The 26653-nt window shown below is 40.5% G+C and overlaps 1 long non-coding RNA gene across 1 annotated transcript; it reads right to left on the minus strand.

The window, feature by feature from the left end:
* Positions 1 to 891: 891 nt before the first annotated feature.
* LOC115336683 lies at positions 892 to 26628 on the minus strand. Its single transcript, XR_005931665.1, has 5 exons — positions 26333 to 26628; positions 17040 to 17282; positions 14670 to 14774; positions 11482 to 11638; positions 892 to 1122 (listed from the first exon to the last, which is right to left on the minus strand). It is a non-coding gene; the product is annotated as an uncharacterized LOC115336683 (long non-coding RNA).
* Between the last annotated feature and the right edge of the window lie 25 nt (positions 26629 to 26653).

Below are 26653 nucleotides of genomic sequence, written 5' to 3' on the forward strand. Positions count from 1 at the left end.
TTTGCATTTCCTGAGCATAGCCCTTTCCTTTGTGTTAAAACTATTTTCTCTCCCTTATTATGTAACAAGAAAATGCAGTTGACTGTTCATGGGATACACTGAACTATTATTGACAATAATGCCTATACTTCTAGTTAGTGCTGGGTTGTGTACAGCTTCTTTTTCATCTACAACCTATGTACAGCTGTCTTTTTATTACAGACACAACCCCCTTTGTGTTACACAGAAAAGACGTGATCAGTTTTGGTGATAGAGGAAATGTAGATTTTTCTTTAAAATTATTTTCAGTTCATTATTTCCTTTCTGAAGTTAATATGCAACTGCTGAAGAATTTCCAGATTCCTTATTACTAGTCTTAATAGAAGATGTATTCTACTTCTGTAGGGTTTTTACATCAATAATTAAGACAAATGCAATAGTAAGTCCCGTAGAAGGAACACTTGTCATGTAGTTTAATATTATCTATTCTGAAGCTTTCAGTTGAATCCAATTAAAATTGCTGTGTGAGAGTGGAGGACCTTCAGCTGATGCTTTTCAAACCCATCAAAAATCGTAATGAATACTTGTATCCATATTATGTCTAAGCCAAGTCCATCTTTCTGAAATGAAGGAGGATAGGAAATTTGCCAGTCATAAAAAGCCACATTTTACATTTAAGTTGTTAATCCTGTGCTATCATTCATTGCATGTAATTGGTTTCTTAATTGCATCTCATCAAAAATCCTATCTGTTCAAAGTTCAGCGACCTCTTGCTGGTGAGACCAGCACAGTACAATCTCCAGTTAAATGTGTTTGCTTTTTCCAGGTGTTATCAGGATTTCAGTAATGAACTCACTGAAACGTACCCATCAAAGAATAACTAAGAGACGAATGGGATGGTTAATTTTGTGGAGCATTTCTCATGCTTAAAGAAAGCCAGTGCTGCTTTATTTGCAATAATGAATTTTTATTAACTGAGATTAGTAGTTTTCAAAGTCTTTTTCAGCCTTCCAGTGGGGTTGTGCATCCCTGTCTAGCGACCAGGCAGACTGGCAACGGGCTGGATTTCCTTAGCTGCTTTTTGGGAATCCCTGTGGCTGTTTCCTCCACACATCAGAGATATGCCAGTTGAAATCCATTGACCTGGTAAATAAATGAAGAAGGCAGGACATCTGATTACAAATGCTGGAAGGAGGATGATATAATGGCTAATGAATTTATTTCAGGTTCATTTTTCTGCTGCAGAACTGTACGCCAGTCAGCAAATCCCAAATTTTTGAGCATATGTAGAGATATGGCTGCAAAGAAATGAGGGCATTTCAATGCCTTGGAAAACTGTCCATTTGTGCAGTTGCACTTTCTGGTTAGAAAAATAACTCATCCCTTTTTAAAAAGAGAAGGAAAGAGGTAAATATAGTATGAATACAAATGCATGAGACTCATGGAAGATACAACAGTAGGTTTCAGTTCATAAATGTGGTATAAATTTACTTAGATTCCTTGCTTGCCATGAAGTCATATCTGCCAGTGGAAAGTACCCACTCTTGTAGCCAGCCATTACTAGCTCACCCAGTCCCTTGAGTGTCATCTTGGTAAGCTTTGCCACTTCCCTGATAAGTTGGTTATCTTAGTTCATATTAAAATCCATGTAAACTCCATTAGATTGTTTAAAATGACACTAAAACATATTTCATTTAGAACGGTAGCTTAGACTTTGTATGATTTCAGTTTTCTGTATACTTCTCAAACAAATAACTTTTCCAGTTTAAGTAATTACGAATGCTATTTGGGTGTTTTGTTCTTACATTGCACAGTTCTTACATTTTGCACATATAGCTACTGAGTTTAATTCAGAAAGCACTGAGTGACCATTGCTTCCATATTGCTAAAGTGCAGATACATATAAATTAGCAGATATGTCTAAATGTGTAGGTGTGTTATAGGTGCCTATAATTTTTACATTTTATCAGGATGGGCCCTCAGTTCATCATCTGACCACTCAGTTGCCTGGACACAATCAAAGCAGCTGAAATATAACAGTAAAATTGATGTTACTTTGGAGGAAGGATGGGGACAGAGGAAGAAGATTGTCTGAGGAAGACCAATGCAAGGTAAAATGATTTATATGGCATCCTGGCTGCAAAATAAACATAAGCAAATGGCCTCATTTAATACGCATTGTTTTCCTGATAAAAATGTATCTTGTCTATGTGTAATATTTGTGTGTATTCATTAGTATGATTTATAGAGGAGTTTTCTTTCCTGCCACACTCCTACATCAGCAGGCAATTGCTCACGTGCTGATCTATCATTTTAATGCAGAGGAAAAGCAGCATCTTGCAGAATCAGTGAACAAAGATTTTGAGAAGAGTATCTCAGCTGAGCTAAGAAACAGGCACTTCAGCGAGCAGTTACTTACAACTCAATCTGAGGTACCTCAGCAGCTTTGAAAACATGCTCTTGGATCACAGATAGAGCACTACATAAAAGCAAAAAGTTGAGGAGCCACTTAAGGGACGTTTCTGTACTGATATAGTAAAACCTTGCTAAAACTGAAACTGGAGCCCTTTGCCCAGCTCAGGGGCAAGCTGGGACATGCCTTTCCCACAGCAGAGGCACAGTCACCTCTTTAAAAGTCAGAAATGGGACTGGAAGTACACACAGTATCCCTTCAACCAAGATATGGAAAATGATAGCAAGTCTGTAATTCCAGTTTTTCTGGACAGAAAAGAGTGCTGCAGGTTTGGAGAAAGTCTCCATGGACAGCATTTTGCAGAGCTAGCTGCAAGACTTTTTCTTCTGTGGCTTGCAATGTATTTTGTAAGTATAAGAATTAATTTCTCTAATTCTGTCAATTTCATCTCTCAAAATATTTTAGTATTCTTACTTCCTATGTGACAGTACCAACTTAATTTTTGACAGGACTACAAAAAACATTATAAGACTATTCAAAGAGGTCTCTTTTCCTCTTATTTCTTTAATGAAATGCAATTCTAGCAATTGCATCTAGATAATTCTTTTACTGATCTTTTTGTACTTCTGCTGACTAACAGTAGGATAAAGTACACATATTTGGACCAATTACACTTTTGAAAATATCATTCCACTCCTCATTCTCTCACTCGTTCCCCTAGTAAGCATAAAATATAATCTCTGGATATCTCAAAAGATTCAAAGGAAAGCTAGGATGTTTGAATGCAAAATTTCACAGGTTAATTTTAGTGTTTGGTGTTCTCACACACTTTAGCAAGTCCTGGTTCCCTATAAGCACTGCTTTACAAAGATATGTCAGCAAATTATTGTAAAAGTAATGCAAATATAGAAATTACCCACTTCTTTTTTTTTTTTGCATTTTATTCTCAAAAAAGAAAAAGCAAGCAGATCTTCAATGTTACTAAAAAGAAATAAAAAACTTTGCTTACAGAAAATGTAACATGTGGCAGGGAATAGAAGATATATGTGGAAGAAATCAAACTTATACTAGGACAGATCTGCTTTTAGAAGCTCTTGTGTATCAAAAGATTGTGTGATATTCTGTTTTGTGGTTTAGTGAACAGTGACAGATTTCAATACTAAGCAAAATAGTAAATCAAGAAGTTCTTAGTGAGGCCCTGAGTTAAAAGAAGTGTTTTTGTGCTTAAATAGCCCATGCTGTTGTACCAAGATGTTCTCAGTCAAACTTCTTAGATAGACAATTACTTGTATATTCTTGCCGTGTTTACCTATCGCTAAGTATCCTCCCCTCCCTGGCCCAAAAGCTTTTAATCTACTGTCCAATTTCAGTCAAACTTGATGAATATTGAGAATAGAACAGTTTGGGGTAACATGACAATAATCATGTTTCATTATTTCCCTTGCTTACAGAATGATTTGCGAATTGCTGACTAGAAAATTAGGCATCTACTTTTTATTCCAGCCAGGCTGGCCAGCACTTTCTGTCACTCAATTTATCTGATAACAGCCTTTGTTACTGATGCAACATAGTAAGTCCCACTTTTGCTGAGTTTAGCATCTTATGTAGCCACTTAACTCACCCAAAGTATCTTATCAGACAGTTTGCTTTACATCTTTGTTGTACAGGTGTAAATGACTATCCAGAATGTACAGGAGCACCAGGCAAAATGAAAGTATATCAACGATGCACAGCATCATAGTGTAAAGAACATCATTCATGCAACAGACATATATTTAAATCAATAATGTGCAAATATATGCAAGACTTCCATTTCACTGAAGTTCTGTAAAAATACTAGCTTTGAAGAAGAATTAAGTGGTTATTCTTAAATGTTCTCCACATCATTTTGATTCTGGTCCTCTGAGACAATAGTTAAGATTTCTATGAAGTTCAATGACATTAGCAGAGGATATTAAAGTGCTGAAAACTCAAGCTAAAAAACTACTGTCAATGGAGGAAGGACTGCTGAGATGGCTACAAAAGAGGCCTATTTCTGTATAATCCAAGAGGCTTCAGTGGACAGTGAATGACATGCCATCAGTTCCCTGGAGCAGAGCTGAATTTCATGGCCTTCCAACATCATGCTGACAACTTCTGGATAGAAGTTTAGCAATGAATTATGTAGAAATAGTGCTATTTAACTTACTGTTGAAAATGGTTAGATAGCTCTCTCATCTGTGTAAAAATAGAATCTTGAATTGTTCAAAATCAAGAATCAGCATGTAAATTAATGAAAGATGGATCTGAAATTCTTCTGAAACTCAATCGAGAAGGTTTTGAGCCTGCAGGATAGAACTCTCTGCATTTTTTCAAATTTTACTTCTGAGCCAGGACAACTGAAAAACATGAAAATCATAAAAGCAGAACATCTCCTGCAATGCTGAGTCCAGCAAAGAGTTGTAAAAATAAGCAAACAAAAGGAATTGTAAAATTCTGAACATCATGAATCCTGTAGAAATCATTTTAGCTGACAATACCGAAGAAGTTCTTTCGTGACATTGCCAATGCTTACCAAACAAGTGGGTGTTTTTCTGTGCTGGTTTTTTGAATACAAATTGATCTTTTAATAGGCCATTGCTGGTAAGCCTCTCAGACAGTCTGTCCTTGTGCACCTGTGGCAAGACTATGAGCATAACATCAAAGAGTATAAGTGTGTTGTGGCTGCTTTTTGTCTATAATGAAGGGCTGGTAATGAGAGGTGATCTTTGAGCCTTGGAAAGTTTAGTGAATGCAGCAATAGAAGTTTTGATGAACCTTTTGGAACCTTTTGGAACTTGCTGAACCACTTTTGGAACTTGATTGTCCCTCTTCTTCTTTTTTCCCCCTAAAGCTTACAAAAATATAATATCAAAGAATTTAGAAACTCCACAGGCAGCTCTGTGCCAAAGGCATGTCAGATTTTGTTGAAATGCCAAGGCTTGGGGTTAACATGTTGATTTCTATGCAATTGAACCAAACTGCCAGGGTGAGACTCTTTCCTCATCCAGAGGGGGCTTGACCCTGCCTAATTCTTGTTCAGAGGAGTCAGGCTTCTCCCAGTGCCTGGTGTTTGAGGGGAGACAAGGGGAAAGAAGAAGAAAATATGAAGGACTGTTAAATATAAAGAAGGTCAAAGTAGTACCATCTCGCCTGGATGACTAAACCCAAAATATGGATGAATCTAACAGAGACCATCACCTCTTCCACTCCTTTTTATTTCCAGGCTGAAGATCAGCCTTTGGTGGCTAAACCACGTGAAACTATTTCTAGGTACAGCACAGCTGTACAAGCCTAAAGGTTGTTGCTGTGAACACCTTTCATCCCTCAGCTCCCGATACCTGATATATACTGTTCTGGGTTCAGCTGGGATAGAGTTAATTTTCAGAGGAACCTGGGAGGGCGCACAGCCGGGACAGCTGACCTGAACTAGCCAAGGAGCTATTCCATACCATGTGCCATCATGCTCAGTATATAAATGGGGAGTGGGCTGGGGGGGTCTCTCAGGTTTCAGGTGGGGGAAGTGCCGGAGCATCAGGTTCCGGGTGGTGAGCAGTTGCACCATGCGTCACTCGTTTTGTATATTCTTTTATTACTACCGTTGTTGTTGTTGTGACTTCTCTTTTTGTGTTGTCCAGTAAATTGGCCTTACCTCAACCCTCGAGGTTCCGTTTTTTTTTTTTTTTCTTTTCTCCTTTCTGATTCTCCTCCCCATCCCACCGGAGCGGCTGCGTGGTCCTTTGTTACCGGCTGGGCTGAAACCACGACGTATACTCATCCACTTAAGGAACCCGTAATGTTATAGAGATCCTGGCTTTAGAAAGGGCATCAATCAGTTGAGTTTCTGGGACAAAAATGAAATTGCTTTCATGGAAATGCATTCAGAAAGAAGGCAAAAATAGTGTTAACACTATATCTAACTGTCCCGTGAATATTCTTGAGAGACAAATGGCAATATGGCTTAGAAAGAACTTTTCACTAGTAACAGATAAATCAATCTGTATTTAGACAAGAAGTACTTCAAGAGTTTTGTTCATGTTTTAAACAGCAAAGGATCTCTGTTGTTCTTACTTTGGTTGCATCTCGTTTCCCAAATGCTTGTTCATGTAGCTTTGATTCAATTGATCTCCATGACCACTTCTCATTGCCACTCTATTTTGATCTTTCAGCAATTGAAGGGTACCTAAATATGGGAGGATTTTCTCATGCATGCAATGGAATAGTCATTCATTTGTACTAATTTTTCATGATCTGTCCTTTCAAAATCAGAAGCTTAGTAAAAAAAATAGCTCAATGCAGCCTGATGCCAGCAAAACTGCACCTGTTTTTGCTTTGGATTCTTGTGCTTTGATGAAGAAGGAAAGAACAAAATTATTATGCACTCCATCTCTGGTTAAATAGATGATGAAGGCTTAAAATAGTCTGCCAGTCAGAAGTGGCTACTGTACCAATGCTGCAGGAACAGGTTAAGGATGTGGAACAGAGGGAGTAATGAACATAACATCAAAATTGTTTCTCCTAGGATGTTAAAGATTAATAAGATTAATATAAAGATTAATTCATATGGGTTTAGTGATTCTGCACAGTTTAGGCCACCAGTGCCTGAAACTTAGACTCCCACCAGGACTAAATTTCATCAAATATCTAGAAAATTCACCTGTTTCATGTGATGTCTCAAGCTGTCAAAAGCCTTGTCTCTGTAATACTGTGGTTAAAATACTTCTGTGTTTTGCTTTTAAATTAATTTAAGGTTCTCCTATTCATGCTTCCATACTTCAATTTTCACTGAAGGGTTCATGTGAAAGTGGTTGTCTAAGACCACCTTCCACGTTTTTCTTCCATAATACATGTTAGCATGTAACTAGACTTTCATAAAGGATGATTAAGTTGTTAAAACTGTGAGACAATACAAAGATGCCCTCCAGGAAAAGCTAAATAAATTATCTGTATGGCTTTTATGGTGAAGGATGACACAATATTAATAAATATGGAGATTTTAAAATGCCAGGGTTTAAGACAACTCAAACCTACAACCTACAACTTTGTCCAAGTCTTCATAACAACTAAATGTGGCTACAAAACTATGTTCCTGGAAAAGGAGTATAAATCAATCATAATTAATTCACAAGTATTAACAAGTTCTGCTATATTATTTTGGTAGTTGTCACCTGGGATAATCCTCATACGGCTCCAGTGGATCTTTATTTTTCCAAGTTAAACTCTGGCAATCAAAACAGACTATAGCCTCACCTCAAAAAGGTAAATGGTAACAGGCTGAGAAATGAGCAATAGGCACAGTTCACCCTTCAGCACAAGTCAGTATCTAGGCTTTTGTGGACATCAAGAAGACATGATCGCACACCTCATGCCTAACTTAACAGCATGCCACAGAAATCTGTCTGAAGTGTGGCTGTGGCAAATTCACACTGCATTAGGCACACATACTAGCCAATGGTTGAAGACATCCTTCCAGGTCAAAGTTTGTCTATTTTGTTATCAGAGAAGATCAGAGGAATCTTCACAAAGCATTTTTAATGTAATCATAGTTACAAGCTGTGCTTTTTGGCTCAAGTAACTCATTAATGGCATGAAAAGGAACAGTGAGCCAGCTCTTCTTTGAGGAAATTATGTGGTAATAATAAGCTGCCTAATCCTTCAGGAGGACAGTCCATTTTGCAGAACAGATAATTTCCACATAGTTGAAAGAACACCATGAAAGCCCCTTGAAGACTGGCAGCTGACTACCGTACAGAGGGATGGGTTTTTGTTCTGTGTTTGCCAGCCAGTCTAGGCTATCAGCCTAATAACTCTCTCAGTGCCTTATAACAGCTCTATGTAGAACCATTCAGAGCCCTTGATCACACCAGAAAGAGAATAAAGAGGCCTCCATACTCATGCAAGGAGGAAAGAAACCAAAGCATCTGCTTCTGTGAAAGCAAATCTATATAGCTGCTAACAACACTTTACAGTAGCATCAGTGAGGACATGAATACCAGAAGTTTGAATATAATTTCTCATCTCGATGCTCTTTTTCATTAGTCAGCAATGGAATAGCATCATGTAAGCTGCAGCTGTTTTGGGTTGGGGGAGGGAGTAGATAGCTGTGAAAATGCTGAAGTTCAGGGTGGGCCAAAAAGCTCAGAAAAATGTGGCATTCATTTGGAAGCTGTTGAGAAACTAGGTTTGTTGGAATCCAGCCACACAACTAGGTTTACAGTTCTGTTGTGAAAGGTGCATGTATTAAAATAGTGATAATGAAGAGTAAGCCAGCTTCATTCAAAACTGGGTTTGCCTTCCAGGCAAGGAAAGATTGAGCAGTAAAAGAGATTACCCTCTCTGAATAGCACAGAGAAAAAAGGAAGCTGTAACATAACCCTCCACAACTTCCCATGTGCCCAGATGGCTGCACTGGCAAAGCTTGTGCAAGGAGAGCGCAAGCTGAAGCTCTTCAAGGGTCTGTGGTATGTCTGTATTAGATCCCTGTGAAGTGACTTGGGACCAAAAGGGTTAGGAAATGCTAGACCAACCTGCAAGTGAAGTCCAGTAGTACAAGAAAGAAAAGGCATTGACCCTTAAATCACAGCTTTTTTTGTAGTCTTACCATTGATGGACTTGATAAAGGGTAATAGGCTCTCATCTGGTTTACTGGGGAAGAAAACATGGTGTGTGCAACTGTGGCTGAACTCATGCCAAGCATAGCTCTGAGAGGGAGTGACTCTCACTGATCTTCTCCCAGACCTGTGCAGTTGCACTCAGGGAACGCACAATATTCCCCCTGCCAAAGCTTTCATCCCTCCCAGCATGCCACAGCCAGGTGAGAAATCAGCAGCCTTCCTCCCTGGCCCAGCCATTCAGAGGTATACAGTCAGTTGTGACTGAACAGATAAAAAAAATCCTATCTGCCACCTCTTACAGGAATATAGTATCTTATAAAACTGTGTGGACAGTTTTTTCCAGATACTTTATATCCTCTTGGATTACCTGATTTACCTATGTTTTCCTCCATTTCTCACCAGCTCTCAGTCATCTAAGGAAAGGCTGATGTTCTCAGGCATCACAGTGAGCACAAGTGAGCAATGGTGACTGGTGTCTAATTTCAGACAACAGCCAATAATGTTGTGTGTACTAATGTCATAATGACAAAAAAAGGCTGAGCAGAAGCCATGCAATGATGATAAATGCTCCAATAGTTTATTCCATAATTGAAAGGTTGCCAGGCCATTCTACACCATGAAAATCCATGAGTTCAGATCTAAGTTTTCCAATGAGTGCTATATACATTTGTGTAACATTTGCACCAACAAACCTGTCTTACATGGTGAGCAAACACAGGGGTGTAAATGAACTATTGTTTGTCTGACCCAACTGAAAAATCTCCTTGCTGCAAAGGCACTAATACAGACATAAACATACTGTGGAGAGGACTTAGGCTTGCTGATAAAACTATAAAACTAAAAGGAAATGAAGCTGTAATACATAATAGTTGTATTTCAGGTGATGGACAGCTGCGTGTTCTTTACTGCTCAGGTTGGATTGTTGAAAACAAGGGTTTGGGCTAAACTCTGAAGAGCAGAAACCTGGCCTTGTGCTACACTATGTAGTACAACAGATTACACAGTTTCACACAGAGTGAGTGAGGAAAGCTTAGCATAAGCTAAACTGCCTTAAGCTTTCTTGCATCTAATCTAAGAATGAATGTCAAAAACCAACAGAAAAACAGCTGGCATTATTTGCCGCAGAGTGAACAGTTTCCAGGTGGGTTGTGTTTTTGCCATGAAGATTATTCTGTTTTCTTTTCTTACAGTCAATATAGCACTTTGTGAAAGAACTTTTGAAAATCAGATGTGAATGACACTTTAGCAGTTTCTGTTACACCCTCACTGATCAGATGTTGTATGTCTTGGATGATGGCAGAAATATAATTTTCTGTAGGTGTTTTGCACAAAGTGTGAAAGTGTATGTGCAGCATTTCAGGGGTCAGGGTGAGGCTGTACATCTCTCCTGCAGCACAGGGACAGAAAACCCAGTGAGGGCAGTTTGGGGAAAAGGTTTTAAAAGTCTTTTTGGTGAAGGGAAGACCCTGTGTGCGTTGATCTGGAAAAGGTGAGTCAGAGAAGTACCCTGGTGCCACTACTGTGTTGGGGAAGTTGTTGCTATTGATGCTGTACCTCCAGCAAAACCAGTGTCGTCACTGGATGTGGGGAATGAGGCCATGGGGTTATGTTCGAAGAACTTGGATCTTGTGCCTCACATCTCTTCCCAGTGCGTGACTGTGATGCCAGCTGACCAGAAAAGGACTAGTGAAGGATGGGAAAGAAGCTATGAGATTATTAATTCCCGAAGGAAAAGCCTGCTGGCTGTAACACTTAGCCATGGGGACTAGAACTAGACAAGACTCCTCTTTAGTTTAAGGCCTCAGTTTGTGATTGCCAAGCCTGTACTGTTGTCCCGTGTCGTCTCCCCCCTTTTCTTTTTTTTAATACTTAGCCTTTCCATCTTCACTGTCTCTAAGCAGCAAAAATGATGCAGACTGCTGTTCAGATTAGGAGGACTATATACAAGTCCCATAGCCAGTCTTTTGAATTTGGAAAATATCCATAATGGAATGAAACAGAAAAAGAATATTTAAGCAACAACAGAAATGCAAGAGAGAAGGTTCTTAATGGATATTTTCCAAATGACTCTCTGGGAGTTTCATATAGATATTGTAAATTCTCTGTGAATGTACCATTTGCTACAGAACTTGTTTTTTCCATGACACTGAAAAATAAGTGGCATTGCTGCAACATAAAACTAAACCATTCTGATGTGTGCATGGGTTCCATCTGCATACTTGATGTCTATAGTACTAGGGTTTAAATGTAACATAATGGCTTTTAATCGGCTGTTTATAGATGGGAGTTTTGTGCATAGTTTACTCTCAGTGATTTACATTAGACAGGAGACCAACTGTAGTTTTCTTTTTATTGTGCCTGTTTTAACTCACCATTGAGAATAAAAGCAAAGTAATGTGACTATACTCAAAGGACTCAGTTGTGGGATCAAAGAGAGATCGTGGAAACAATACTTACCTGATAGGATTATCTGCAAGGTGTAATACAGTGCAAGAGTAAACTTCATTAGATCTAATGCACGAGCCCAAAACACCCTTCCCAGAATGCTGATGGACTTTGTGGCAGCTCACCATGGCAGTTATAATACAATATCATAGCTGGAACAAGTTTGTATCTAAAAAAGAAAAAAAAAAACCCAAACCCAGGCCTTATGGATTTTTTTTCTTTTAAAATGGCCAGGTGCTCTCAATATCACTCACAGTAAGAGTCTTCTGGAAGACCTGTTACTAAACATTGTCTTAAAACAATTGCTTGAGTAAGGAAGGTTTTCTCTGACTGGAATTGCTTAGAGCAACTATCTAAAAATTCTTTAAGAACAAATGCAGCAGAACTACAGTACCATTTCTGAGACAAATTAACTCTCATTCTGGTCTTTCTGAGGTGTACTCATTTGTCTCTCCCTCTGTACTCCTAGGCTGTTAAAATATACTAGTTATGATAAAAAAAATATTCCAGAGGAGTAAACAAATGGCAAAATGGTGAAATGATCAAAGTTAATTGCAAGGAAAGAATGAAGAGACTTTAAGTAAACATAATTAAGATTAGCTTTTGTTGAAGTAGTTTCATTACAGTTTGTGTAGGTTTTTTTGTCGCAAATTGAAGCCATTTAAAGATTTTTCTCTGTCACCTCTGAAAAGTCAAAGGAAGGGAAGAGAACCTCTTCACCAATCCAAGATTTTTGGGACCAATTCAGTAGGATGGAAAAAATGAAAAGCTAACAGAAGGAATTTTATCCCAAATTATAGTTCTAAATGAAAAAAAAAAACAAACCATGAAACCATGAAAAGGCCTATCCATACATCAGATATCTCCCCACAAGAAGGAATGGAAATCAAAACCAAGAACTAATAGCTATGCAAATTAATGGATGAGGACTGAGTCTGAGGAGTGGTGTTTCAGTAGCACTGACTAGTGAATTTCCCCATGCTAACAAAATGTGTAAGAGCTACCTGTTTGATTATTCCAGAATCAGAAAATCAACTGCTCTTAGGGGGTAAAGTGTACAGGATAGTGCAGTGCTGATCAGCAGTAAAATGACACCCAGGAGGTTAAATGAAAGACCTATGTAATATGTAATACATTTTGAGTCCAAAGGATCCTGTAAATCTGGAATGTCTGATTTGGATATCAATAATTCTTCGCTTTAATCACTTCAGTAACATAGAGTAATTATGAACTATTACTTTGGAAGGAACATTAAAAAATATCAACAACAATTAAAGGAGGAGTGAAAGAAGCAAACAGTGCAGAAAATCTGTCATTCTTACTTATTTATTAGTTATATAGGTGTTCAGGGAATACCTGCTATTAGCAATTACATGCTGATTTTTCTTTCCAATTACATTTTGCAGTATGTTTTGGTTTTGGGGGAAATCAGAGACTGAATTGAAAAGGGAACAAATCTGCAACAGGATGTTATTGAATGAGAAATGAAGCTTTTTAACAGGAATTTCTTGAAGAGTTACTGCTATAAATTCCAAAGGCCTAGCTGAAGAAGTGAATACAAAACAAGACAAAAGTTAGTGGCAGAATGGCCAGGCAGCAGAATTATTGTCCCAGCCCTTCAATACCTTTAGTTTGAGACCACTGAACAAAGAATGAAGCCTTAAATGATTCAATACATGGGAAACCATGTGACTTTTTAATACAGAATATTTAAAATGTTCTATGTCTCATGTTTCACACTGTTTTGATAAACTCAAGATGTCTCCATTTTGCTATGAAATCAACAATGGGATGTGTGTCAAGGCTTCCACACAGAGCACTGAGAAAAAAAATCACAGAGGACATGAGGCAATAATGCACGCACGGAGCAAAGAGTTCAGGAAAATTTGGCTGGTGAAAGGTTCAGTGTGGGTCTGGGAGATGATTTCAGCTTGCAGACCAGTTTGCTTGTTCTGTACTTTAGATTTCTGTGTGTATTTTTCCCCTTTGATTTTCAGAACCTGAAAGGGAGTCCTCCTCTGGACCCTTAGAAGTCCCAGTGCTTCCACAAAGCTCAACAGAGTTAAGGGTGCAAGGAAGAAGCAGATGTGAAAATGTAATCTCGTTTCATTCTGCCTATAAGTTACAACTTAGTATAACTTATATATATAGCTCCTTCCCTGCTTCTGTGTTTCAGGAAACATTTCCTTGCTTGGCAGTTTGAAAACACATGAAAGGAGGCTCGTCTTGTGCAGTAGTTGGTATTGCTAAGGTAGTTTCTTTTGCTAGAGCTGTACTCAGGTGCAAATCTGAAACTCCAGCTGCAAGTCATAGCCAATTGCTGTAACAGGGTAGATTCAGTGGGACTCCACAAGGGCTTACCTTAGAGAATGATGCAGAAAGCCCTGGTGTGGTCATGTGTCAGAGAATTGAAGATACACACCATAACAACACAATTACACCTTGTAACTGGTTTTATATTGCTTCTGAAAGTCATTGCCCATCTCTATTATTGTAGTATAAATATTTCCTGCTGCTTCCATAAATATTCAGCTCCTCTTTAACCCTTGCTGACACCTTAATGTTAATGTTTATGTCACAGACTTCTGAACTTGAAGTAAAAAATTAATATGAATTATGCTTCAGGGATAGATATTTGGGTTTTTTTTCAAGTATCAACAGATTTTTAGGAACTTAAGTGCTAATTGCATAGTCATTTGTTATTACCTTTATGCAAAACAGGTAGCATTTGTATTAGTAAATGTAGTGATACTGATATCTGAGAAGACACATTGTTTGACATGTATTTTATACTAAATAGATTTTAGCAAGACAAATATACTAGACTAAATTATGCATTCCTTTTCCTTCACAGTGAATAAGCACTAGAGGGGATGAATTTTAATTTACCTATTTTACCTAAATTTTAGTTTACCTATTAAGTAAAATTACCAAAGTTTGTGGGTGAAAAAATGTCGGTCATAGAGGAAAAAACAATCTTGGCTCACAAGTTTATTTTGAGAATTTATCAATGGGAGCAGTGTTGCCAACAGCAAGCATTAAGAAAACATGAACCAAACCCCAAGAGCTGTATGTTTCTGAGTCGATCTTACATCAGTCCTGAAAGGTGGTTATTGCCCAGAGTATGAATATTTTAATATATACTGAATACTAGTTCTACATAGCCAGAGGACCAAGCTAGCAAAATCCATCAAGATTACCACAGGGGCTGATATGGACATCTCTCTCTCACAAACAATCTCTCTGTTTCTTCTCTCAATTTGGAAAAACTGAGCAGCATCTTATCTTCAGTGCTGTCTCATTACCTAAACAAAGCAGAGAAAAAAAGGCTCATGTTAGCCCATTCTGCAGAGGCCATTTGCAGCCTTAACACCTTCCCTTACTTGCATTTGGATCTTAGCACCAGTTCCCAGAGCCTGGAACAACTCTACTAGGAGGAGAAATGGGTGTTTGCTCTAGGAAAAGAGTGGAACAAGGGCACTTAAGGAAAGTGAAGTACGGAAGATAGTGAATAGGAAGAGGAAGATGGTTTAATTTTGAGTTGCTGCTCCCCTCTCCTTGAAACACAAGAGAACATTTTAAACTATTTAACTGTAGCAAACTGCAGAATTATATCAAAGTAATTAATTTACTATGTCATCAGATTGTGGAACTCATTGTCCAAGAAGTTATTAAAGATCAGAGCATACCAAGGTTAAAAAATTCTAAAACATTATGTTTGACATTGTGGCAAATCTCATGTAATATATACCCTATATAATGCTTCTCTCTTATCAGTCATTCACTTAGGTTGCCCTAAAAGGACAAGGAAAAAGGTGTTCAAATGGGCATCTGGTACCAAATTTTGTTGTATCTCCTGACATCTTCATGAACTTCACTTCTAGAGACAGAATTTCTTTGTAACGGGCTGGAGTTAGCTTTTACTTGCTCAAAAAACATATTGAATTTGTAAAAACTTGTAGGTCTTCTGTGGGTCTTCATATACTGTGGTGCCTGCCATTTACACAGCATTTGTCACAGGAGGATATACATATTTAAATAATGCTTCATTTTGAACTCACTGACAAAACATTTCCTTCCTCTGTCACAGGATGAAAATAAGGCTTCTTTGGAATACGGATTAAATATCATTTTAATCTCCTGTACAAGCCAGCTGTGTGCAGAGAGGCAGTAATGCACTAACAGAATCTTAAATTAAGTTCACAATTTTGCTACATTCCTACAGAGACTTAAAATAAGATTTATGGGAGGATTCCCTGGCAGAATTGTGTAAAGCCAAGGACAAAGAAAACAAAAAAAGAAACCTTAAAGGCAAATTGTAATTGAAGGGTAGTTTCTCCACCAAATATTTGGAAACTAGGAATTTGAAAGATTGGTGGATATACAGCCTTCTTCCCAGGACCTTCAACAAAGAGAGATGATTTTTTTTGAGCAGCAAAGTGTATGTGTCCTCTTTTCCCATGAGTTTGGGTCCACTGTCACTATGCACCTTCCATTTCCCTTAATCTCCATTCCATATTCCCTGACATCCAGGCAGATATCCCAGTGCCTTCAAGTCCCACTCCTGCTCTGCTGCTTTCCACTGTTAAGCAATATCCGAAGTAATATCCTTTAACTGCCAGCTGTGAATCATGAAGAATGTGCCAATGTGGGTTTCAAGCTGTACACGTGCTGGATGATCAATGTGCTAACCTTACTCTGCAGCTTTTGCTGTAGATAACACACATGAATTTTTCTTTTCCACACACAGCCACTCATTTTCTCAAAACCTGTTTGAGCTCTTTCTCTGATATCTTTTCATGCCTTGGCCAATTGAAATCTACATAACAACAGTTTGTAAGTTTTCAGGGAACTGGCAGACCAATCTAATCATATAAGCTTTGCCTGTATGGGAAAGTAAACTGGAAGATGAAAGTAAGAATTAAAGGACCAGAAATTATGAGGATTTATTCAGAAAGAATTTTGGGGGATCCTGATTCTCAGTGGTCTCATGCTATTTATTACGTAATTGTTTCTTTAACTCTATGCAAATTTCCTCTCAGACCTCTGAGTAGTCTAATCATCATTTTCTGCAACTTTTCTGATTTTAACAGGTCTTTTTTTGAATGCAAATAATCCGAATGGGATACCATATTCAAGGTGTGATTTGGTATAATGGCTTGAACATTGCACTCCATCTGCTGGAATTACCTTCTCTTCTTTCATTACCGCTTAAAAGCACATTCACCACTGGCTGTGAATGAGATTGCAGGAATAGATTAAAAAGCATATATGCTTTGTAATGTAGTGATCCTTTGTCTTGCCAAGAGAGCCATCACTGGTATAGCCCTGGGTACATTAAAGCCAACATTATGCTATGTACATGGAGCAAACCAGCCTCTGCTTAAATTAGGCACGGACAGGGACAATAGTAATCTCACAATATAACAAGTGCCACCAAAATCGCAAATCTAAATGTATCTCAAGAGCATTTGGTAGCTTACAATGTACCTGTTGTATGCAAGGTGAGGAAAAGTTTGTATCTCATTTTTAGGTAAGGGAAAGATGCATAGTGACATAAAAGCACTGACCCAGACTCAGCCTTTGAGTCCGTCTCCACAGGAGGGAGCTGTTGTGTTCCAGGTAGTTGCATAATCACATTGGACTCCCTTTCCATTTCAATGTTTACACAAATCCAAACCAGAGACTACACTTGAAAAAATCTTGACCACTGATGAAGCAGAACAGCACAGTATTTGTACAATAGTCTTCTCTTTGTGAAAAAATGGTATTTGCAGCTATGTATTTCTTCAACAAAATCCACAGATTAAGTGCTGTGGGAAAACAACATTTAAAGAGATGTGTTTATCAGTCAATACATCTTAGTTAATATTTCCATATGAATGCTTTTGAAAAAGCATCTTCTTCTTTTGCATATCATTCAATTTCATGTCAACATTCATTTTTTCCACCCAAGCTTGGCTGATCCTGCTGTAATTTTCTTCAGAGCAGACAAACAGTGATTTACCAATACCCATTGTATTCAGATAGCCAGATTCCATTTGTGAAAGGGAAAAAAAGGTAAGGTACCACACCAGCATAGATTATGGACATTTGTAGCATAAAATATTAATGATATAAAATCTAACTTTTTTCAGCTGTTTGCAGAGCCACTAGATCAGACTCGCACTAAAATAAATGAATAGAGACTAGATTTTTAAATATACTTCATTTGCCCTGCTTACTGTTATCCAGAACAGAGTCTGAATTTCCTTGAGAATCACTGATGACTTCTCTAGTAAATTTTGACTCTAGTGCTTACCACAGTGCTCAAGACTGAAAAAATAAGAAGAAAAATCTATCAAGGCTGGAACTGCTGAACTCAAAGCAATATTAATTGGCAAGCATGTGTTTCACTGGTCAGAACTACCGCCCAAGTAGCAGTCATTATTTTTGTTGGGACACAGTGATGGGTGAAACAAAGATTACAGGGTAGGACTACCACAAACCAGCTGCTAACAATACAGAAGCAGCCCACAATTAGTGTTATTTCTGCATCTGGTGAAAATCAAAGAATGACTTCTTAAAATTTTGCCAGCCACCTTTTTTTCCCCTTAGACCCATCATCTTCCCTCAAACCTATACTGTACTCTGTGTGGGAATAATCCAGAGTAGAAAGAAGCCAGTTTTCTTAAAGGATTTTCTTCCTTCCTGTAGTTGTTTTTAATAAGACTTGAATCAATGGTCAGTCACTGAAGTGTGAACGGGAAGTTCTTTTTACTCATCTGGGCCTGAACTTGCAAAAACCAAAAAGATGCAGGGATAATGAAAGCCTTGTTAAGGATGTCAGTTCGCCTTGATGAGAACACATTTGATTCCCCATGCTTAAATGAAGAGCTCCCCGCTTGTGCCTATGCAATACACCCACTCTCAGCCATGCTGCCTGAAGCAGATCCGAAGCTACAAGGGCTAAATGGGAAGGTTTGCCCGGCCATGCCTCAGGGTGAGTTGGGCAGGAGCTGTTAGCAGTAGAGACCAGATGGGTCTGATCATCAGTCTCAAATGCTTCTGTGTTAATTGGACGCTCCCAGTGCCAGCTCAGGGATCACAATACTTTGATGACTGTGGGGTGGCAATGCACGATCATGCAGTTCTCTTTCCAGGCGTGATAACGCAGTCTCCTCCTGTGGACAACTCCCAGTACCCAACCAACCTGCTCTGGGTGGGATTTCCAAGCTAATGGCTCTCTGGAACCAATTTTTTGTTCCCAGTAGAAGCAGCTGTCTACTGCTTACCTGAATCAGTCCAGGACCAACAGCAATCTTTTATTCCCTGCTGGTACTGCCAAAATGAGAGCTTCTAGGTTAAGAGCCTTTTTTTATTAACATATGTAAATCTTAAAAGGCTCCATAAGAATCAGTGTATGCTTTTAATGCAAGTATGGGGTCTGTACACAGCAACAGCAGAGAGAAACAGAAGAAAAGAAGAATGGACGGAAAGCAAGCAGGTCCAAACACAACACCAGGGACCTTGCCTCCACTCACCACAAAACTTAAGGACAGGCACAATTCTCCTTAATTTACTTGTATGAGAAAGTGAAACAGTCTCTTGCATGCACATGCATGCTTTCTCACCCTCTTGCTCTTTTCCTAATGCTATCAGAGACATCTATCCTTAGTCAGTGATCATTGCTTTAAATGTCTTTAAATTGAAATTTTATAAACTTCCAGATTCTGGCCCCCCCTTTGTCACAGTAATTCCTGGGGATACAGCCCCCATTTGATGAAATGAAGAGCTGCTAAATTAGCAAAGTTCTCACAAAAGATAGGGTTCTGTGTTCATAGTAGAAAGTCTGTTTAACCAACAACTAGCTTTAAGGAACCCTATAACAAAATATACATGCTTGTACGTTCATGTTCCTGTATTTTATTTTTTTTCAAATTAGACTCTGAATTTATAACCATTATGGCCCGTGTGTTTGTCTCATTGGGAATTTGGACTTTAGCCTATGTGCTTGCTACCCTTGACCCTAGAGAACCCAATATATAGGCACCATTTGATCAAATTTTCCTAAATCAGTTCCAGTTTTGCACTTTCTCTGAGTGTACATGTGCCGCTCAGTCACTGTATTGGGTTTGCGTGGCAGGGTTTTGGTAGGGGTGGGCTACAGAGGTAGCTGCTAGAAGCTTCCCCTCTGTCCGACAGAGCCAATGACAGCCGGCTCCAAGACGGACCTGCTGCCAGCCAAGGCCGAGCCAATCAGCAATGGTGGTAGCGCCTCTGGGATAACAGATTTAAGACGGGAAAAAGTTGCTGTGGGACAGAAACTGCAGCCGGAGAGAAGACTGACAACATATGAGAGAAATGACTGTGCAGACCCCCGGGTCAGTGAAGAAGGAGGGGAAGGAGCCTCCAGGGAGATTCCCCTGCAGCCCGTGGGGAAGACCATGGTGAGGCAGGCTGTCCCCCTGCAGTCCATGGAGGTCCACGGTGGAGCAGATATCCACCTGCAGCCCGGGGAGAACCCCATGCTGGAGCAGGTGGGTGCCTGAAGGAGGCTGTGACCCTGTGGGAAGCCCACGCTGGAGCAGGCTCCTGACAGGACCTGCGGACCCATGGAGAGAGGAGCCCACACTGGAGCAGGTTTTCTGGCAGGACTTGTGACCCTGGGGGGGACGCACACTGGAGCAGTCTGTGCCTGAAGCACTGCAGCCCGTGGAAAGGACCCATGCTGGAGCAGTTTGTGGAGAACTGCAGCCCGTGGGAAGGACCCATGTTGGAGAAGTTTGTGGAGGACTGTCTCCTGTCAGAGGGACCCCATGCTGGAGTAGAGGAAGAGTGAGGAGTCCTCCCCCTGAGGAGGAAGGAGCGGCAGAGACAATGTGTGATGAACTGACCCCAACCCCCATTTCCCGTCCCTCTGTGGTGCTATGGGGGAGGAGGAAGAGAAAACTGGGAGTGGAGTTGTGCCGGGGAAGAAGGGGGGGATGGGGAAAGGTGTTTTAAGATGTGATTTCTCATTATCCTACTCTGATTTGATTTGTAATAAATTAAATTAATTTTTCCCCAGGTCAAGTCTGTTTTGCCTGTGATGGTAATTGGTGAGTGATCTCTCCCTGTCCTTATCTCGACCCATGAGCCTTTCATTATATTTTCTCTCCCCTGTCCAGCTGAGGAGAGGAGTGATAGAGCAGCTTTGGTGGGCACCTGGTGTCCAGCCAGGGTCAACCCACCACAGTCACACACAAAAGCCCTACATGTAACTCTTGGGTTAATTTAGCTGCACTGTTTTGCTTACAATCAGAACAGAAGGAGAAAACCCCACCACAGTCATGAGTAGCAAAGACTAACTTTTCTTTGTTTAAGAAGATTGTGGGGGAAAGGAAGGAAATACCATCTCCATAAGTATCACTGCTGAAGCAGTCCACAAGTTTGTGTAGACAGCTCCCTTCCAGCCCAAAAGAAACAGGAATTGCTCAACAGGTTGCTGCCGTTTCAGTCCTTCTCCAGGGCCCTCATTATATCTTCTAATAAATCTGAGGTTAGAAGAGTAATGCCAGAGTGAAAATGCTTGGCCGTAGCATCTAAAAAGTTGAATGTGAACAAATGCATAGTTTAAGTTCAGATATATTACAAAAAATGTTCTTTTCGGAGGAGAGAAAAGGTAACTTTGTCCCAGCAGGCTTTATGACAGATCATCCATTCTCAGTCTACAATTTCCTGTAATTAAAACTATCATTAGTGCTGCATGCTCATTTGACAACAGTGAGATCATTGGCTTCACCTGATCTGTAAAAAACTTCTACCACCAGCTGTAGCACTAGCACTTGGAGCACCAGCAACATCTTTAGGACTATCTGATTTGTATTCATCCTTAATCCAGACTGCTGGCATAAGAGTGTTTTGTATACACTTGTACCAAAAAAGCAAACCAACACATGTAAGAAGGGCACATATAGCAGCACATTAGTAATATTTTTTCCCAATATAGAGCCAAATTATCATCTGCAAGGTCTTATGGCCGTTGTTTCTGCTCAGGAATGTGACTGAATAGAACCACTACAGGCAAGAAGTACTGGGCTAAATACTCTAGTCTACAGGCCAGCAGAGTCCTCACTGGCAAGGTCTCTTCCAGAATGAGCTAAGCACCTTGTGGTATGGAGGAAAAACCAAACAAACTAGTAATAATAATACTGACAGGAAAGGGCAGTTGGAGGAAAAGAAGACATACCAGAAAATTAGTTTGTGCTTCTTATACTGAACTGTTTTGTTACGCTCAAACAGATCTGTAATATAAAAAGATGATGAAAAGGATGCTACACTTGGATTTCTCCAGGTGCTCTGACTAGGTAAGTCATCTGCTTTGCAGCATCTGCTAGCAACCAAGTGAAATAAAATCTCAAGTGCTGATATAAGCAATGAAATTTACTACTTTTAATAATGTAATTCTTTAATAGATATGTATTTAATATTGCTAATGTTAAAAGTTTTACACAATCATCTTGTGGTTGAATGAATTATTTTATCTCTGGAACAGCATTTATTCTAATGGATAAAGCTATGGGCATTAATGGTTTGTATAATAAATGTTCCAGTGTGATGTGCAACATGGACATGAATTGAGCCTGATCTTCACCAGTGCTGTTTCTGTAGGCTCAGCTGATGTAATTTAGATCGAAAACTTACTGTTATTAAATCCATTGTAAATTAAAAGTGCAACATGAATATCTTATGAATGTGCAAACAATATGTGTTCTAGCATTGAGATCACCTAATTTACTTAAATAAAATCATGTGCCTTGGAAGACTAAGTTATAAACCAAGTTTTTGCACTAAAATGAGCTGAGATTAGACACGCAAATATTTGTAGGTGAAAGATAAGGCTTTAAAGAAATGTCTTAAAAATTCTATGTCTACCTGAAACCTATGAGAAAAGTTGTAATAGAAGAAAAATAGTTATGATGATTATAACCACATTTTCTATAGTAATTATTTCAGAGCCTCAAAAGCCCCATAACTACTTTGTAAGTCTTAGCCCAGAAACATTTGGCAAAGGCATCTTCTAAAATGAAATATTATTATCAGGAAAAAAACACCTAAGATTTGAAGATGGAAAACAGTAGAATTTAAAGTTAAAATATAATCACTTTGGAGTAAAAGGTACCAGCATAATCATTTCATAATTCAGTATTTTCAAATTCATTATAAATGTTTTCATTGAGTCTCAACAGATACACAGCATGAAATTTCAGCTGCACAGGTGAGTCCACTGAGTTCAGAGAGACTATTCGCACGACGAAGTAAGTTGTCAGCCTGAGTTCCTGAAGTCTGCACTGTCCAAAATGAACACTTTAATCCTGGAACTGTGTTTGGGCACAGTGTTGAACAGATAGCTTTGGGCTGCCACTCACCACCAGGCACAAATAGGCCTGCAGATTGCAGGATAGGAAAGGAAGGGACCATGTGATGAAACAGGTCCCAAACCTCCCAACTTAAAATACCAGAATTGTTGATGTTTGCAGGATGAGGTTAAACAAGAGAGTTATTATGGTCCATAGTTTTTTTGGGGGCTCTGAGAGATGTTTATTACACTGCTTCAGAAAATGACAAATTCATGATTTGTAAGCCTTTAGGTAATTGCATTGAGTTTGCATGGCAAGATTTTGGTAGTGGGGGGCTAGAGGGGTGGCTTCTGTAAGAAGCTGCTAGAAGCTTCCCCTCTGTCTGACAGAGCCAATACCCGCCGGCTCCAAGACGGACCTAGCACCGGCCAAGGCCGAGCCCATCAGCGACGGTGGTAGCACCTCTGGGATAGCAGATCTAAGAAGGGAAAAAGTTGCTGCGGCACAGAAACTGCAGCCAGAGAGAGGAGTGAGAACATGTAAGGGAAAACAAGCCTGCAGACCCCCAGGTCAGTGAAGAAGGAGGGGAGAAGATGCTCCAGGTGCTGGAGCAGAGATTCCCCTGCAGCCCGTGGGGAAGATCATGGTGAGGCAGGCTGTCCCCCTGCAGCCCAGGGAGGTCCACGGGGCAGCAGATATCCACTGTTACGGATGCACGACTAACCAAATCCAACAGGTGTTAAAACTCAGATTTATTCTTCAGCAAAAGTTAGAAGTCCGGTAACATTTTATAAAACCACAGGCTCAAGATGTAAAGAGAATTAATACTACACAGCTGACTTAAGAATCCCCAAGATTTAAAGTGACGGCTCAAAACGCGCGTATCACTCCCCTAAAAGCTGAGGGCTCTCTCCCTCGAGGAGTTACCTCGGGCGGTGCCCCGGCCCGAGGGGGAGTCCCCGACTGCAGACCCGCTGCTCCGAGGAGGACTGACTCCAACGTGTCCTCCGGCGGGACCCCGTTTATACCCCTGTCGAATCTGGCCTGTGGTCATTTAATTCTATTGGCCAGGAGGGTCACCTCGGTGTACCTGGCGCGTCTCGATTGGCCAGTTCAAATTTCAACCTGCAGCCTCCAGGGTTTCCTTCCCCTTCTCCCTGCCTGGAGAAGTTTTGTTTCCTGATGCCAGGATGGGGGGCCGGGATGTACTGCCACAATCCACCCCGTGACCACAGTCATGATTCGACTGGTTTCTTTGGAGTGGTGCTACAGTCACCTCTTGCCTCCAAAGTTAAAAGGGGGTGCTGTTTGGCGAGTTTGATGCTCATTGTGGGTCATCGTTCCCTTCTGGTCTAGAACTAAAGTGGAATATCGAACACAGGAATATTCAGTGTATGGACAGTTTAAAGGAGTATACTTAACCGTTAGTACAGGCTTCACTACCAAGTGTTTGATAGAACTTATTGCAATATAGATTACAGTAGTCATAATTACAAGCATTATTAAAGATTAGAGAAGGCTGGTCTCCCACCCCATGAAAGAAAACCTGAACATATCAAAACTTTTCCCAACCAATTGGTCCCTGTTGCAGAAGCAATTGCCTCCGAGTCTCTTGCCATATTCTCTCGTTGATTTAGTCTTGAAGCCACATTGACACATTTGGAATGAACACAGCAGTTGTCCATTGACATGTTCAAAACTTTACATATACCCTTCTCTTTCTTTGGCATCTAATCCAATACAGCCCAATTTTTGATAGTCATTTTACCGATATGTTATAACCAATTGTTTGAGAGTCCCCAAATTGTTAGACGTAGCATTGGCTAAGGTTGAGAGCTGTAAACTCAGTTCTAAGGTGTTCTATCGATGTTCCTCGAGTACCATACAGTTGCCCCCATGGAATTTCAGGGCATAGCGCAGTACCATTCCAACTCCACCCCGTGATCCCATGGGTTAGTTGGAGGATATAGTCACATCTGGTGTTTCATACTGAACTAGCATTTACTGCACCTGGTGACCAACTATAAACAACATGAGTATAAACTCCTCCCCCATCCAATCTGAACCTCCAACTATAATTGTTACATTGCTCTCATGCGAGGTCAAGGACTCGCGATATATTAAAGTCCATCATTTTGCCACGACATTATCATCCAGATCTTCACCACCCACGCCTGTCACTGTCATCACAGTCAGCAAAAGGACTGGAATGACCCGTTCCTTCATGGTCCTATAAAAAAGCACAAACTAGGCCTCGGTCTTAAAACCGGGTCACAGGGTTAGAAGTCTGGTATTATCTACTGGGCACTGATGTGGTGAGTCTTTCCACTCCCATGAGATGGTCTCAGAAGACCAATGTCATCAACCTGCCACGTGCTCCAAAGAGCCTTGCCTTGTCTGATATGCTGGGCCGGAGCTGGGTTTGGGTGATTAGCTTTAAGCCTTATTTGGCATTGCGGGCAAGCTGTAAGAATTGCTTCACAGGTTTTCATAGACACTGGCCAACCCTGAGATCGGCATTCATAATAGAGATCTGCTTTCCCTGAGTGGCTTCGTTTGATATGCAACCATTCTGCTAGTCTATCCCAGTCTTCCTTCTCACTGGTGACCATCCTGATTTGGGCCAGCTGGTCCACCTGCTGATTCCATTTCACAGCTGGGGTTCCATCCCAAGCATGTTCCTTCACCCATCCCACCTTTAAAGGTCGGGATCTCCCTATTGCCAGGAGATGTTGCCAGTCCTCTGTCCTCCACACTTTCACATGACCTACTTCCTACTTACTAGATTCCCACTGACATATCCACTCTGTAGCACCCTTAAAGGTTGCGTAAGAGTCAGTATAGACGATGGTAGCACCACTCTCTACGGCCAGTAATAAAGCCCGTAGTTCTCCCACTTGTGCACTACCTTCACCCTCTTCTTTGACTGTCTTCCCAGTACCAATCTCCAACGCCACTGCTTTATATTGCCATTTTGATCCCACTCGACGGGCAGATGCATCCATGAACCACACTCCTTGCACCTCTGAGCCTGCCACGAATTTGGGTGCCTCCTCAATCGAGAAGGTTTATACGGTTGACCCAGCAAGTCTGGGTCAGGGTTTACAGGTTGCTGTAGTTTGAAAACCTTAGTCGGAGCCTCCTTTAGTGGGAGCAATTGGCTTATCCCTTCTAGGTATGCATACCATTTCCTTACTGTGGCCTTTTGGGTTACTCCCTCCGGAGGAGGTGACCCATTGAGGATTGAATTTAAGAGAGGGAAAGGACCCTGTACTATAACATCCTGCGAAGTACGCAGCTTTTCAGCCTCTCTAACTGCCCTAGTGAGGGAAAGAGTTCCCTTCTCCCAATCTGAATATCATCGCTCCATCTCTTTAAATGCAGTGGAAGAGAATAACACAGGCCTGGCTGGTCCCTGTGGCCCCTTTTACTCCTCTAATGTTTACAGCCTTTCTTGATGGCCTAATTCCCAGCTCACTAGCTTGTAGATAATTTCAAACACTAATTTGGGCTCCTGTATCAATTAAGAATTCCAAACTTACCTGTTTTGGGCCCACAGGAATGTGTATATAAGGCTCTTTATCAGCAGACCACTAGCAGGTATTCACCATGCCGACTGGGCGGCCTGAACCCCAAACCGCAGCTCCTAGTTTTTAGCCCTTCAGTTCCTCTCGCAGTGCCGCGAAAGGGTCCCGTTTCTCTTCCCGAGGGGGCGGGGTTGCTGGGGCTTCCCTTGGGTCTCCAGCTTTCCCCTCCAGCAATCCCACCCCCGGACGCCGCCGGCGGACTGCCCGTGCAGCGCGGCTCGGGCTGCCCCCAGTGCCGGCGCCTTCCGCCAGAGACCGTCCCTTCCGGGATCGCAG

Source organism: Aquila chrysaetos, chromosome Z (assembly GCF_900496995.4).
Source record: "Aquila chrysaetos chrysaetos chromosome Z, bAquChr1.4, whole genome shotgun sequence".
Taxonomy (NCBI): Eukaryota; Metazoa; Chordata; class Aves; order Accipitriformes; family Accipitridae; genus Aquila; species Aquila chrysaetos.